This window comes from Ornithodoros turicata, chromosome 1, assembly GCF_037126465.1.
Source record: "Ornithodoros turicata isolate Travis chromosome 1, ASM3712646v1, whole genome shotgun sequence".
Taxonomy (NCBI): domain Eukaryota; kingdom Metazoa; phylum Arthropoda; class Arachnida; order Ixodida; family Argasidae; genus Ornithodoros; species Ornithodoros turicata.
This window is the reverse complement of record NC_088201.1, coordinates 4711611-4727291: the sequence shown is the minus strand read 5'-3', so window position 1 is coordinate 4727291 and position 15681 is coordinate 4711611. Positions and strand designations below refer to the sequence as shown.

At 44.3% G+C, this 15681-nt stretch overlaps 1 long non-coding RNA gene across 1 annotated transcript; it reads left to right on the top strand.

The window, feature by feature from the left end:
* Positions 1-8842: 8842 nt before the first annotated feature.
* On the top strand, positions 8843-15207 carry LOC135377357 (uncharacterized). The gene is made up of 3 exons (XR_010418109.1): positions 8843-8922; positions 9151-13477; positions 14651-15207. It is a non-coding gene; the product is annotated as an uncharacterized LOC135377357 (long non-coding RNA).
* Positions 15208-15681: the final 474 nt, after the last annotated feature.

Genomic DNA, 15681 nt, shown 5'->3' with positions numbered 1-15681 from the left:
CATCTTATCTGCGCAGATTGCACGGAAAATGGTACGATGTACGGTTCTTACAGTTCCTTTTTTTTTTCATACTGTTTTATTTATTTATTTTTCTGTTTCCTTTTTGTTTTGTTTTGTTTTCATAATGTGTTTATTTATTGATTTCTCTAACATAGTGAATCCAAGCAATCCAACCGGCTCACGCAAATGCCTTTATCTGCTGCGGCCGTACCAAAAAAAAAAAAAAAAAGAAAGCACAGAGTGCTTTAGTGTTTCTGCTGCTATAGTGCTTCCTGATCACATTTCATTTTTGTCTAATCCTTCTTCCATTGGTGCCCTCCGTTCCGGAAGTAGCCATTGCCTATATCGTCGTGACGTCACGAAGACAGGAAATGGTTAGAGGCGTCTGGCAGCAAACAGACACATATAGGAAGGAAACAGTGTACAAACACTAGCAGATGTGCTGTATGTGAATAGAAGAATCGTACGTAACGGACAAGGCCTGCTGGCTACATCGCTACATCGCGTGAAGTTGTTTAGGAATCCAGCAAATAGCAGCCATTAAAGGAGCGTATTCATTTACATGGAATTCACAATTGCGCCGAGTGCGGCATGGTCCGTTCGCTGTAAGCATCGTTGAAACCACAAGTCACCATCGCAGACGACGAATTCGAAGCAGACGATACTGCTGCTGACAGGACAGAAACATACAAAAGCGGTTCTTGCACTACATGTCCGATGTATATATTTTCCAACCTTTATTTTATTTATGTTGCATGTTTCTCCCTCTTTCTACTCCTGCATTTCTTTTTCGTGTCGGCATAGTTCCCCCTGAAGTCGGCCCAGGACTCATACTAACCCCCCCCTGTCCCCCACTCCTTCCTGCTGTCCTCTCTCCATCTGTCCACGTCTGTACGCCGCTAATAGCCACAGTTGCTTCGCGGCGCTAACACGTAATTTTAAAAAAATCCCTTTTCATTTAAATTTTATCCTGTATGGACAAGACTATTATCTACGAACCAGTTCCTTTTGACTCCCGACTCTACGCGCCACCTGCACGCACGGGCTGCGGGAGAGAAGTTACGACTCCGAGTAGCTACGAGTAAGAGATAGCACGAGCAACCCCTTGTGTGTACCAGACCATAGCCTCCTATATACTGATCAGCGTATAGGAGGCTATGACCAGACTGTAGATGCAAGATGACGCGTCAATGATACCTAGTTGGACACCTGATCTATGCAATGTAATCTATTTAATCTATGAAACAACTCTCTAATAAGAATGTTCTCAGCAATTCAATTCAAGCAATTCAATTCTCTCTCAATTTAATGACACTATACCTAGCCAGTTCGTATGCTCTGGTCTCCCTTCAAATCCGCGTATTGATCTTTCGATCTATCGCGGTGGAGGGAAGCGAAAGGGAGCCGGTCCTTCATATTTCGAGAAGGGCCCCTTGATAACGCGGTCCGCCCCCGGGTGGGCCGTGTCTTGGAATGCGCGGCCCGTAAAACGGTCGTCGGGGCAACATCGCTTGCGGTGTTGTTTCCGGGAAGATTTTTTCTGAAGTTCGTATAAATGATTGTGGGAATCGCAAGCCTGAAATCCATTTGGTTCCGATGTTGGGTGGTAGAAGTCCGTGGTTGATTTTGTCGATTTGTTTGCGGCATGTAACAACGGACACCATCGACGCTGTATGTCTAGCAGTGACAGACTACTTCGACGCACAGGCGCATTCATCGAAACATTTACTGTAACAGTAGTTCTTGATACGTGCTGTATAGATTTCATGCCGATACACTCTCGTATATGAAATTAATTTCAAATTGTTTGCGGATGACTGCGTCTTATATAGGGTTATTAAAAACCAGTCGGATCAACATACCTGTTACAGAGTGCGGTAGATGAAGTTGCCCTCTGGTGCTCGGAGTGGAGAATGTTGATTAATGTCATGAAAACTGTATCGATATCTGTAATCCGCAAGCAAAATCATCTGTCATTCAGGTATGCTGTTGCATACATCATTGGACCAGGTTAAGACTACCTTAGGCCTAGCTTAGCCTAATATACCTCGGCGTTATTATTGATTCAGAGCTGCGCTGCAGTGTCCACCTGTATGTATTTTGTGTTAGGGAAGGTATACAACAGACTTAATTTTCTCGGGCGTACAATCCAGAGATGCTTCTGAACGCGTTAGATTACTGTGTTATAAAACATTAGTACAACCAGTACTCGACTATGCTTCAATAGTATGGTTTTCCCATATTCTAAGACCGGTCAAACGCTCGTTGAGAGACTCCAACGAAAAGCACTTCGGTTCATTTTCGACTTTTATGATAGGACATCTTCAAGTAACCATCTTTATGGAAAGAGCTGGCATGCTGCCATTCCGTAAAAGTGTCCTGCTGGAGCGGTCTGTCGAACAGAAAAATACGAGCACTAATTTGGTTCCTTACATGTGCCAAAAATGGCATTCTCTCCCTGATAATGTTGTATGCTAAGATAACCTACATTGTTTTCTTGATAACATTACACTGTTGCTAGAATAGTTATTATGTTCATTCACATATAGCTTGTAACAGTATTCACTTGTGTGTGTTATGTTCTCTCTCTTTTTTTCTTTTTTCATTCCTGTTACGACCCTAGGGTCAACATTATTACTAAAAATGATGAAGCAATATTTTGTTGCATAATGTAAAACCCCGAGACTAGGGAACACGAAAGGACAGACACAACACGATCAATCATCTTCACCAGCTCGCTTGTTTCCTAGCCATTTTTTTCATTGCAATATTATGTCTTTGTTTAAGAGTACTTTCAAGTTTGCAAACTATAAACCAGAAAGTGTACACCTATATAGAAAGCGCACTTCTGTGCTCCACATCGCTCAGCCGTTCTAAGTTCGTAATACCCATACTTGAGTGTATTGCAGGTGCAACTTGTGATTGTAGTACAACTGCAATGCTCTCGTACTCTCAAAATAAAAATAGTGTTCGGTTGCATGCAGCTCTGAAGCCTTCTGCACATTTTACCCCATCTGTCGGAAGGTCGATGTACCGTTGTCAGCTGCCTTTCTGAAGTACACTCTTAAAAATGAACTTCACCACATAGCACTCTCCTAGCCAACCATCATCCCGAATGACAACGTTCTCGCCCCTGATTTGTTGAAAACGGGAGGAGGAGCCTATTTTGTGCCGTGCATAATGAGCACAAAATAGGCTCCTCCTCCCGTTTTCAGCAAATCAGGGGCGAGAACGTTGTCATTCGGGATGATGGTTGGCTAGGAGAGTGCTATGTGGTGAAGTTCATTTCTAAGAGTGTAGGATACGAACGTAAACGCTTCAACAAAGCCTCCTGGTGAAAGAGTGTTTTTCGATATCAAGTGTTTTTCGGCTGTCTCGAAAAATGGTTAAACGTTCGACGTCATAGTCGCTGCTGATGACGTATACGTACTCTGGGGCTTAATCGCTTGCACGCGTTACGAGCTAACGACGGCGCGGGGCGGTCGTCGAGAAGGGCACGTGATAAAACACGTGCACGGCGCTCTTCGCGCGATACCTCAAGGGCGTGGTGTACGTCACGCTCAATGTGTCACGTGGCCATCTTTTTTTAATTTCGCGCCACACGTTAGCTCGTAACGACAGTAACGACGATGAATCGATTAAGAATTCTGCCGTTTTCGAAACGTTTCTTGTTACGCCCTTGATTTGATTTGATTTGATTTAAGTGTTACAAATAAATTGAGCGTTACAATAAAAAAAGTCATCACGTCCTCGTTAAAGTTCATTGGAATTGTTATTAGATATGTTGTCGGATTATTACTTGCTGTTCAGAAACAATAAAGAACTGGCCTTTTTTTTTAAACTCTTCAGTGTGTTGATCGAGTTATGGTCAGGCCAACGGTTGAACGACACGTGGGATTGTCCTTGGTGCACCGATGATCACTAGAGTCGTCGCGGTGGATTATGTTTACCACGCACTTCTCCTTCTTCTTCTTCTTAGTCTTCTTTTTTTGTTAGTGTTGTTGTGCACACAAATTGTTCACTGAGAGTTCAATTCCAAAAGCCGGCCAAAAGCCGAAAAAGATTGCCACGGACGATAGAGTTCTCTTCTGATTTGAAAAAAAAAAAAAAAAAAAAAAAAAACGAGAAGGGGGTAGGGGGTTTCTCGCAGAAAGGGACGTCTTTAAAAATCCCCAAAAGAGACAGGATCTTATGCGAATACTTATTTATTTATTTTTTTTATTTACTCGTTCAGGGGTACAAAGTTTGGGTCAGTTTGTACAGAAAGAGGTCCCATAGTTAATGCTAGTTCTGGAACCTCAAGTTAATATCTTATTTTGTTAGCAGCTCTATATGGTAAATGTATATGTTAGGTAGGTCAATCTTTAAAAAAAAGAATAAGCAACAACAGGTAACGTACAGTATATACAGCAGGAATTATTGCATTAGAAATATACTGTGTACAGAGTGATATATCCTATTCCTATACATATGCCTCGTAAACGTATAGCTCTCACATATATGTCATTTATCAACAGATAACAGACAGATACATAAATATATATACGTATACATTTTGAAGAAATATGCAAGGAAGCTTATACTGGCACGGGCTGCGGGAGAGAAGTTACGACGCCGAGTAGCTACGAGTAAGAGATAGCACGAGCAAGCCTTGTGTGTACCAGACCATAGCCTCCTATATACTGATCAGCATATAGGAGGCTATGACCAGACTATAGATGCAAGATGGCGCGTCAATGATACCTAGTTGGACACCTGATCTATGCAATGTAATCTATTTAATCTATGAAACAACTCTCTAATAAGAACGTTCTCAGCAATTCAATTCAAGCAATTCAATTCTCTCTCAATTTAATGACACTATACCTAGCCAGTTCGTATAAATGATTTGTATCGCCGACTGTAGGATGGGACAAGCGTTAGCTTGCCCACATCACGCTTCAAAAATAAACCACAAAATAGCAACCGCCACAAAACCACAAAATAGCAAAATAGCAAATGATTGTGGGAATCGCAAGCCTGAAATCCATTTGGTTCCGAAGTTGGTTGGCAGAAGTCCGTGGTTGATTTTGTTGATTTGTTTGCGGCATGTAACAACGGACACCATCGACGCTGTATGTCTAGCAGTGACAGACTACTTCGACGCACAGGCGCATTCATCGAAACATTTACTGTAACAGTAGTTCTTGATACGTGCTGTATAGATTTCATGCCGATACACTCTCGTATATGAAATTAATTTCAAATTGTTTGCGGATGACTGCGTCTTATATAGGGTTATTAAAAACCAGTCGGATCAACATACCTGTTACAGAGTGCGGTAGATGAAGTTGCCCTCTGGTGCTCGGAGTGGAGAATGTTGATTAATGTCATGAAAACTGTATCGATATCTGTAATCCGCAAGCAAAATCATCTGTCATTCAGGTATGCTGTTGCATACATCATTGGACCAGGTTAAGACTACCTTAGGCCTAGCTTAGCCTAATATACCTCGGCGTTATTATTGATTCAGAGCTGCGCTGCAATGTCTACCTGTATTTTGTGTTAGGGAAGGTATACAACAGACTTAATTTTCTCGGGCGTACATTCAGAGATGCTTCTGAACGCGTCAGATTACTGTGTTATAAAACATTAGTACAACCAGTACTCGACTATGCTTCAATAGTATGGTTTTCCCATATTCTAAGACCGGTCAAGCGCTCGTTGTGAGACTCCAACGAAAAGCACTTCGGTTCATTTTCGACTTTTATGATAGGACATCTTCACGTAACCATCTTTATGGAAAGAGCTGGCATGCTGCCATTCCGTAAAAGTGTCCTGCTGGAGCGGTCTGTCGAACAGAAAAATACCAGCACTAATTTTGTTCCATACATGTGCCAAAAATGGCATTCTCTCCCTGATAATGTTGTATGCTAAGATAACCTACATTGTTTTCTTGATAACATTACACTGTTGCTAGAACTAGTTATTATGTTCATTCACATATAGCTTGTAACAGTATTCACTTGTGTGTGTTATGTTCTCTCTCTTTTTTTTTCTTTTTTCATTCCTGTTACGACCCTAGGGTCAACATTATTACTAAAAAAAGATGAAGCAATATTTTGTTGCATAATGTAAAACCCCGAGACTAGGGAACACGAAAGGACAGATACAACACGATCAATCATCTTCACCAGCTCGCTTGCTTCCTAGCCATTTTTTCATTGCCATATTATGTCTTTGTTTAAGAGTACTTTCAAGTTTGCAAACTATAAACCAGAAAGTGTACACCTATATAGAAAACGCACTTCTGTGCTCCACATCGCTCAGCCGTTCTATAAGTTCGTAATACCCATACTTGAGTGTATTGCAGGTACGACTTGTGATTGTAGTACAACTGCAATGCTCTCGGTTGCATGCGGCTCTGAAGCCTTCTGCACATTTTACCCCATCTGTCGGAAAGTCGATGTACCGTTGTCAGCTGCCTTTCTGAAGTAGGATACGAACGTAAACGCTTCAACAAAGCCTCCTGGTGAAAGAGTGTTTTTGGATATCAAGTGTTTTTCGGCTGTCTTGAAAAATGGTTAAACGTTCGACGTCATAGTCGCTGCTGATGACGTATGTACTCTGGGGCTTAATCGCTTGCACGCGTTGCGAGCTAACGACGGCGCGGGGCAGTCGTCGAGAAGGGCACGTGATAAAACACGTCCACGGCGCTCTTCGCGCGATACCTCAAGGGCGTGGTGTACGTCACGCGCAATGTGTCACGTGCCCATCTTTTTTGAATTTCGCGCCACACGTTAGCTCGTAACGACAGTAACGACGATGAATCGATTAAGAATTCTGCCGTTTTCGAAACGTTTCTTGTTACGCCCTTGATTTGATTTGATTTAAGTGTTACAAATAAATTGAGCGTTACAATAACAAAAGTCATCACGTCCTCGTTAAAGTTCATTGGAATTGTTATTAGATATGTTGTCGGATTATTACTTGCTGTCCAGAAACAATAAAGAACTGGATACAATAGACAATAGAATACAATACAATACAAATAGTCAATAAAGAACTTACTTCTTTTTTTTTCTTTTTTTTTTGTTAGTGTTGTTGTGCACACAAATTGTTCACTGAGAGTTCAATTCCAAATGCCGGCCAAAAGCCGAAAATTATTGCACCGGACGATAGAGTTGTTTTCTGATTTGAAAAAAAGAAGAAGAAAAAGAGAGAGAGAGAAAGAGAGTGGGGGTTTCTTGCAGAAAGGGAGACCTTTAACCCCCCCCCCCCCAAAAAAAAAAAAAAAGACAGGAATACATTTTGAAGGAATATGCAAGGAAGCTTATACTGGCGTCACATGCAGCGCCTACCAGGTGAAAATCCTGGGAAAATCCCCGTGAGAAACATCACGACTAACGCTACGCACGAATGTGTGTCCTGGGCCGACTTCTATGGGAACTGTGCCGACATAGGTCTGACAAATTTGCCCCATATCTCTTCTGTCTATCGACAAGAAGAGTGCCTCTGGTTCCAACATGATCTCTTCTGGCCTTTGGGAATAAACCTCGATCAAACATTCTGCTTGATAGGTCTATATTGTCTCATATTACTCACTTTTGCTAACGGCATGCAGTAATGTAGGCTACTTGTGTTCGCGGAACTGCAATATTGAAGACATGTTAGTGAACATGGAATCAAATGGCCAATGAATGGGGAAAAAAAACTGACTAGGTATCTTTTCCATCGCTTTCCGTCAGATAGATGCCGGCCTAGGCTGTAGGACGCCTGTCTCCCGCTGCCTTCTTGCAGTCCTCTATCCATCTGTACGTCGTCATGGCCACCCAAGCAGCACAATGTGCTGAAAGTCGAGTGCAATAGGGGTGGACGGTATGTGTCTTATACCCCTGTCACACGGGCATTTTCGATCCTGCTCGACCGAACCTGCTTGAACCCAATGCAGATCGGATGGTGCTACACGGCCGCTTCCAAGCAGGATCGAACTTTGATCCTGCTCGACTCAAGACAGTTCCCATAACAGGATTGAGAATTTCAAGACGGCTCGACGGCCGCCATTTGCATCCTCGACCCCGGTGAACTGTCGTAACTTAAGACGGACATGCGCGCGAAGCTACAAATGATGCTTACATCGGTATACGATAAATTACCACTAATATCGCTGTTATATAGGAAACGCGAAATTAATGAGTTCCGTTGATTCATTTGCACAGGTCAACCATTCAATGCGCATTGAAAGTGGCCGTGTAGCAGCGTCAAAACTCGAGCGTGCTCGGGAAGTTCGATGCAGATCGGATTCGAGAAGGATCGAAATGCCCGTGTGACAGGGGTATTATCAATGTTCCTTAGTTTGAAGAGACTGTTCAAGGTCTTCCACCTACCCGTCCACCATGCATGTACATGACCATGCATGGTCATGGATCAGCGGTGCTGACATGCGGAATAAAACAAAACTAAGAATATCACGCCTTTGACGAGTTCGAACTTGGGCGTTCAGTTCTCTTAATAAAATGACGAACAGCACTGATAAGGCACCTGGCAGCCACGCGCCTTATCAGCGCCGTTCGTCATTTCACAGATGCACGTGGAATTGTCGCCCACCTTTCTTCTTTTTTTTTTTTCTTTTTTTTTTTTTTCACGGTGCTGCCCTGTCTGGAAGAGATAAAGGTAACTGCGTTTTATTTAATCGCAGTAGACGCCCCCTGACTCAGCATCTCTGGTGACTCGACTCTAGAAATTCCAAACCGAGCCTCATGGTTGGTTCCACGTGGTTACGTGCCTGGTGACGTCCTGCTATCTGTTGGCTACTTAAGCCGCGCGTTTGTGGGTTGGCTCCCTTTCGCTAGTCTCCTGGTAAGTGGCTGTCTCTATGTTGGTCCTCCTTGCGTGTTTGCGAAGTAAACTTCATGGAATTATGCAGCCCATCTATGAAAAATGGTAGCTGGTGCTTTTTCTTCCAACTGCACTTTTTACTGTAGCGGAGACTAAATTTCTTTTGAGTTTCGTGTACTACTTGCTGGACTGTATACCAAAAACGTGACGACGTAGAAAAACTCTCTCTGCCTTTGGTGTTTAGGTTATCGGAACTTGCGTTTACTGTTTACTGGGATTTCATATGGTCCAAATAGTGAGACGAATGCATTAAAATTACTCTTGCACTTTCAGGATTCCATATCTGGATTACATATGTGCCTTCCTTGGAATCTTCGCTGGAGGTGCTCGTCGCTGGAGGTGCTGTGTGTGTGTGTGTGCAACTGAGGTGGACCACCTGGATTATATTGTACTACGTCGACAGTCGACACCGTTGGATCGCCGTTCATGCGGTCAGACGTTAAGTTCTTTTTAGTCAACGGCCTGGTTCCTTGCACCCTCTCAAACTCTAGCTCTTTGAAGCTGACGCGTTAATTTTGAACACAATTCCGTCGTGGCCTGTAGAAGAATGTGGGTGGGACTTTCGGCTTGGTCGAGGAACCTTAACGCTGGGAGGGCGAGAAGTTCATTTGTCTCCGGCGTGCCAAGGTTAGGCGTATCTGACGCGCTGTCTCGTAAGCCGGTTCGTAATGTCGTAGTTACGGCAACCTTCCACTCGGTTACCACGAGTAGAGTTGTCCCAGTATTTTGTCTAACTGGCTTGCCTGTACCGGAAGTCTACAATGTAAAACATTTTCGATGTCTTTTTGTAGTCGAGGACTTACGAAGTTTTTATTTCGTATAGGTGAGAGCTTATTTTTTACCAGGACAGGAATGGCGCATTCATAGTAGCCCACGACTTGAATTCGTATACCATCGAAATTTGTTGACCGTAACTTGTTGGCGTTATATCAGCTGCAAACCTCCTTTAACCGAATCCTGTTCGGGAATCCCTGTAGTCTTGGGCAGATACCAAGGTCAGGTGTTTCCTCTTGGCCTGTGGACTGTTTGCCGTCCACGACAGCCTTCTTTGTTCAGGTATTAACACATAGTACTAACCTGTAACGCTCATTCTTGTGATTTTGCATGCAGCCTCGTTAGGTTAGTGTCTTGCCACACTTTCTGAAACTGTCCGTCTCCTTCCTGCATGTCTCCGTCGGATTTCATTCTTGCATGAACGATGGTTGTGTCCTAGAGCATCCCATGTCTCTGCCCAAGACGTCGCCCCTTACCTTACTCGATAATGGAACTGTCGGAGTTTCTACAGAATTCCGTAGAGTATAAACCTTTCACCTGCGAGTCTTGCTGAATTTGCGCTCCGCCCTAAATTCAGTGTTCGGAAAATTTGTTGGCTGCTATGAAGCGTCACTACAACCCTTGGCACGTCTTGGATTTCCTTTGGTCTCTCTAGCTACAGCCCCAGGCGCGTAAAAGTGGGTGGAGCTTAGGCGTGTTGCATACCCGTTGCCCCGTAGGTGTTTATCTAAATTTTCTCGGAGGCCACTATGGACATTGACGCGTTTAATATTGTCGCGAGTGTTCCAGTACACATTGTTCACACTATGCTCACTGCATCTCACAAGACACACCATGTCGTCATACTTACCTCTGATAGCTTAGCTTCTTCGCGCGTCTTCACCTTGTTAACGCCCGTGCCAGCACCTCACACGCACTTCACACCTTTCTGTTGAAATAGTTGCTCCTTCGGAGCCTCCGTTCAGCAGAATGCGGTTGAATGCACCTACTGTCTTCACAGGGCCGGGATGGAGGGTTTGCGATTGCAAGGTGGGCCTCGTTCGCTGGGTTGGGGTGGTGAGTACAATATTGACGCGACGCGTGAAGCGACGAGTGTCTCAGCTTTGAGGATAGATCGGCTCAGGCAGGCGTACAGATAGCTTAGGCAATCGTAGCCCGGGTGCTTGGTGCCGGCTGTGCAACGGTGAAGGTAGTCAGGGAGTAAACTTTGTCTCGCGTGTTCAACTTGGCAAGGTAAGCCTTACACCCTCACATCACACTCGCTACACACATTGGGCATGATTCGATTAACTGACCAGTTCGGACTTTGAGAGAGACCAGAGGGTTGTAATATATGCTGACATGTCTCGCCGCAATTTCTTCTCAAACAGCTTGATTGCTTCTAAGAGCTTTGGCTCCCATTTCCTACCCAGATTATCATTCCAACTTAATTTTAATCAACTTTAAGATGCTGATATGCTACGTAATCAACATGATGACTTGTCTGCTTAAACGTGCCATCTTTGTTGGGCTCTACTTTCGTGGTTCTCGGAGCTTTCGGTCGTAGAGCCTCGCAAACCTCTATACGGGGGGACGTAATCGGTTTGTAGACAGGGTGCTTCGAAAGAATAAAAATTCTCATTCAAAACTCAAATCTTTACGAACAATCCTCATTCGTTTCCAAAACTCCTCACCAATTCGGATTAAATTCCAAATCTTTCGAATCACCCTATCTATTAATACGTATAGCGCTATGCCATCCATGGCATGCTTCCATGATCAGCTTTGCTTAGAAGACTTCTTGCTTAACTTGTTATAATTATTTGTTCATACCTTATTTGTACTCGACGGTTCCAGATTCTGTAGATTATAGACACCCTTACAAACGTGTGACGTCACCATAAGACTGGCTCGAGGTTATATATTTTGCTGTGGTGGGCAAGAAGCGCGGAAAGGCTAGTCTGCTGGTAGACCGATAAGGTTGATGGGTGCCCACCCGCATACTTTGCGCCACGGCGGACCTTAATCGATGACGTAGGGGAGCAGGTAGTCTATAGACAACCAGCGCCCCCTCCCCTTGGGCCCCTACGTCATTAAGTGACGCCACCGCGCAAACCATGCTGGTGCGCTCTATCAGCAGACGCGTTTTTCCCCGCTTCTTTCTCACCCTTACAAACATGTAACGTCACGATAAGACTGCCCAAGTAGCACAATGTACTGCGATTGGCGGTGGACAGTATGTGTCTTATCAATGTTCTTTGGTTTCACGGGTCAGTTCAAGGCCTTCCACCTACCCGTCCACCCCTATAGCACTCGACTTTCAGTACATTGTACTGCTTGGGTGGTTCGAGGTTAATTTTGCTGTTGTGGGCAAGAAGCGGGAAAAACGTGTCTGCTGATAGGCCGAAAAGGCTGATAAGGTTGATAGGTGGCCATCGGCATGCTTTTCGCCACGGCGAAACTTAATCGATGACGTAGGGGAGCAGGTAGTCTATAGACTACCTGCGTCCCCACCCTTGGGCCCCTACGTCATTAAGTAACGCCACAGCGCAAAGCATGCTGGTGCGCACTATCAGCTTTCAGCCAACACGTTTTCCCGCTTCTTGCTCACCAAAGCAGATAACCTCGAACCTGTCTTCTCATGACGTCACATGTTTGTAAACAGAGGATAGTCTATACTGGGGGGGGATGAACTTCATGTGGACTCAACTCCATGCTGCGATTTTTTCTTTATGCCGTTCCTTTTACGATTTTCTTCTTTTTTTCTTTTTTTTTTTTTTTTTCACCGTCTCGTACGTATCCGCTTGCCAAACCAACTTAATCCATGTTCGCGTCTGCGATATCCTCCTCCACGTGGCTTTTTATTTTTTCGCCTTAGTTCTAACGTTTAGCTACGATGACGCTTATTATGTAATCTATTTTTGGCTTCGCGTACGGCTTCACGTAATTTTCGTTCGCGCCGTACGGACAGCAAGTACCCTGGCAGCTGCACATCGCTCTTCTCTATGCGTAAGTTGAAGTTCCTTGTAAGTTGAACAATTCATCGATATATGCTGCAATAATGGTTTTTCACCTTTCAGAAATGCAAAGATATTGCGACGATTGTAAGGTGACAAACGCTATTTTGGTTTCAATTGCTAATGCAACAACCGAAGAGGAAATGGGTAAGACGAGGTCAAAGTAAGTTCCTTGCCTCGAAGTTCCCGTGGTCTTACAGTATCATTCGCCACTCAGTGTAACATCACTGCTGTCGTTGGTTTAATGAGTTTTTAGTCTTTAAAAGTGTTCCAGAGGTTCCTGTCCTTGCCTGGCGTTGCTGAATGTAATCCTTCCAAGACTGGTGCCTTGGTCTGCCCGTTTGTATGTACTGTCTGGCCTTCTGGCGAATTTTTGCAACCTTCCTCGTAAATGACACGGTATCTGGCACTGAAAGTCTGCTGTCAATGTAAAGTGTAACCCTGGAGAGCTCCTCTAGCATTACAAGCAAACGCTACGTCGTTTGATTATTGTCCTTGCACTTGTAACATTGCATCGTGCGTGACATTTAAACACTTGCGGCTGTATTGTGATAGTATAAATATTTAGCCTGCTCAAGAGGATTGGCCATCTGCACAGAACCCTCGACTTTAAAGTAACTCGTTTGCAAATGCGAAAACTGCACCGAATCTGCTCTTCCTGGACCCCTTTGCTTTCACAAGTTCTTTTCTTCCAGATTGCTGCGTGCTGTCCTGGCTGGCTGTGCTGTCCTATCCTGTCCTATACTGCCCTGTCCTGGCTGTCCGACGGCTACAACACCCCCCCGAAGTCAAAGGCCTTCCTGAAGTCTTTCCCATCCAGACAGAACCGGGTAAGACCTATCGGGCTTCTTTCCAAGTACCCCGAGTAGCACAGCCGATTCTATGACGTAATTCGAGAAATCACATCGTGTGCGATGCCGAAGTCCGTTAATTCTTCTGGCCTAGAGAGAAGCCGATAGCGTAACCCCCCTGTTATCAGCAAGCTAGTGTTAGTCTGTGTTCAAAGTCTCGATGAAGTCCTCCTTACCAAGGGATGCTAAATAGGTGCTCTGAGGAACCTCACGTTTGCAACCAGGTTGTTCAAACACTCTCATTCAAAGTGCATCACATTGATACCTGTCGGTACTTAGTGTTTGGTCTAACTTACCATAGTTCCAACGTGCGCTACCTCATGGAGCTTTCGATTCCCAGTTCTGAACCAATGACCGCTTTTAATAATCCCACCGAATTACTTCAGCTTTAACCAGCTTATCATTCCTTTAAGGTAAGCCAACAACATTAACGCTGTGCTCATGTACTCCACATGGAAGGTGTACACCGAGAATTGTCGATCGTTGACTGCATTTCGTATACCACGCACGACCCTCGTAATTTTTGTATTCTTTTAGCGCAATAACGGGTCCGTCTACAGTCATGTCTCGCTTATCCGGGGTTCAAATATCCGGAAAACTCTTACTTTGTCCCTGGCATGTGCTGTCTAGCTACGTCCGCATTTTGGAAAAGGGTCTCATCTCACCGGGGCACTCTGTACTGTTTGACCGTTTTTGGTGCGTGCGGGCAGACGTTAGAGATAGGAACTATAAACTGAAGAGGTGCCCTATGCATCCACCGGGCGCAAGATATCCACATGCGAACGTCATTGTCTAGGCCCTCCGAAGGCATCGCCTGTCTTTCGGCCAAAGGCATTTGCAAAAGACAAACATATGCGCGGGACTAACGTTCTGAGATATTACCCGTTGGCAAGCAGGGTGCCGTAGCTGTGCCCAGAATTGTCACATGTGTGCCTACTAATTTCAAGCAGCTCGCGTCGCGTAAATTTTTGAAGTAACTACCTTTTCCTCGTTCCTTTTCTGGAAAGAGGTCTCCCAAATTTTTCCGGTTTCCCCGGAAGTTTGCTTGGTTCGGTTATCCGGAAAAAAGGGACTATACTCCCGAGGTGTCCGGATAATCGAGAAATTTTCGAATCGCCGAACATTAATTGCAATAATTTCTTCTCTACCTAGGCTCCTGGTACCTTCTGCGACAACCAGTCGAACCGCTAGGATTTATCGGATCCATTAGGGCAGTTTCCGCCGCCGTTCTAGCATTGTATAATTTTAGGCAGGTACTCAAAGAAAATGTCAATGCGTGGATATACCGTACGTTTAGAATTGTATAACTGTCTGCACAGACTTTGCTCACCTGGTCCACTCGGCTCCAAATTTTAACTGTTCCAGGAATTACGTGACGCCTGGAAAGTTGTTTTGCAGGCACCGTTTCTATCTTTGACCCTAGACGAAAGATGTGCGCACATAATCACCTTCCCAGGGGTTCTTGTAACTTTCTCTACTTGCCCCCCCCCCCCCCCCTCTCCGTTCTTTTTTCCTTTGCTCTCCCGCGGTGTCTGCAAAACATTTGTCTAAAATTCGTAACATCCTCAATTTCTAGTTTCTAAAATTTCCAAAATCTTCCCCAGGGATTGCATTGTCTGTGCTAATTGCCTGAAAACGGGCCATAATTGTATTCACCGCATATGCGGCTGTTTGATTCGTATGACCAGAAAATACAAGATTTAATTTGTGCCAATCGTGCCTGCATTCCATTGCTAATTCCTACTAAATCTACTAATAATCATTAACATTCGACTAATATTCTTCACTTAGCAGCTGGAGAGTTGCGTACTTTCGAGTTCGCCTGTCGGTCTCCACTTCAACATGGATTCGATGTGTCCAATTGAGTTTCACTCAATATACCTTTGCATGTTGTACCTAATCAATATGTTTGACCAGAACAGCTGGAATTGTGTCCTGGAATGAGCTCATGATTGCAACAGGTGAATAAAATTGGGAAAAGGAACTTGCCTACTGTAATCCATCCTTGCGGTATTAAGGTAATCTGCGTCTATTTCCGTTGTCTATGCTAATGCTCACCCTAGCTGGTTATTGGAAGAGGCCGTTGGTTCCGAAAAGGTTCGTTTGTTGAAATAAGTGACTGATATCCCACTTTGAAATTGCACGCTAATGTAGGACAACAGTGACTCAAATGGTCGAGAGAG